The sequence below is a fragment of the Laccaria bicolor genome, genomic scaffold, assembly GCF_000143565.1.
Source record: "Laccaria bicolor S238N-H82 LACBIscaffold_238 genomic scaffold, whole genome shotgun sequence".
In the NCBI taxonomy this organism is placed as follows: Eukaryota; Fungi; Basidiomycota; class Agaricomycetes; order Agaricales; family Hydnangiaceae; genus Laccaria; species Laccaria bicolor.
Window position 1 is genome coordinate 1 of NW_001890095.1, and position 867 is coordinate 867.

Consider the following 867-nt stretch of genomic DNA (forward strand, 5'->3'; position numbering starts at 1 on the left):
TTATCGTCGTCGTCTACCTCAACCTCATTCCCAACCTGACCTCACTACTCAGACTTGCAAAAGCCAACCTTCGGGCCCAACACCTTGCAGCTATCTCCAACTATCTATCTACTGTCACGGACGGCATGAGTTCCTTGAAATTCACCCCTAGGAAGAGCGAGGAACGAGGCAACGCCGATCACGGCTGGCTCAAATCTTTCCACACCTTCTCATTTGCTATGTACGCATCTTTTTTTTCTTTCTTTCCTTTTATCAAGTCAAGATTCTAATTCGTTACTTCAGGTATCAAGATCATAAGCACGAGCTCTTCGGACCTCTGCGCGTAATCAACGAAGACCGAGTTGCGCCCCGCACAGGGTTTGGAACCCACTCGCACCGCGAGTTTGAGATTTTCTCATACGTCGTCGCCGGCGAACTTGAGCAGTACGTCTTTTTTATTCATTCCTCTCGTCCATCTATCTTACGCACCCAACCTCAGCAAAGACTCCATGGGCAATACCGAGGTCCTCAAACGGGGTGACCTTCAACTCACCTCTGCCGGCACTGGCATATCCCACTCCGAAAAAGCCCATGGAACCAAACAAGTCCACTTTTTGCAGATTTGGTCCCTCCCTGCCACATCCCGTCTGCAGCCCAAATACTTCACTCGGCACTTTACCGACGAGGATAAGACGGACAAGTGGGCCAAGGTCGTAGCGCCCGTATGGGCGGATGGCGTTAAGGATACTAGGGAGGGCGAGGGTCCCGCCCCGGTACAGAGCGCGTTGACTCTTTACGCGTCGATCCTTGNGACGGGCAAGGCGCTCAGCCGGTCTTTGGAGGGCAAGAAGGCCTATGTGCATGTTATCCAGACGAGTGGCTATAACG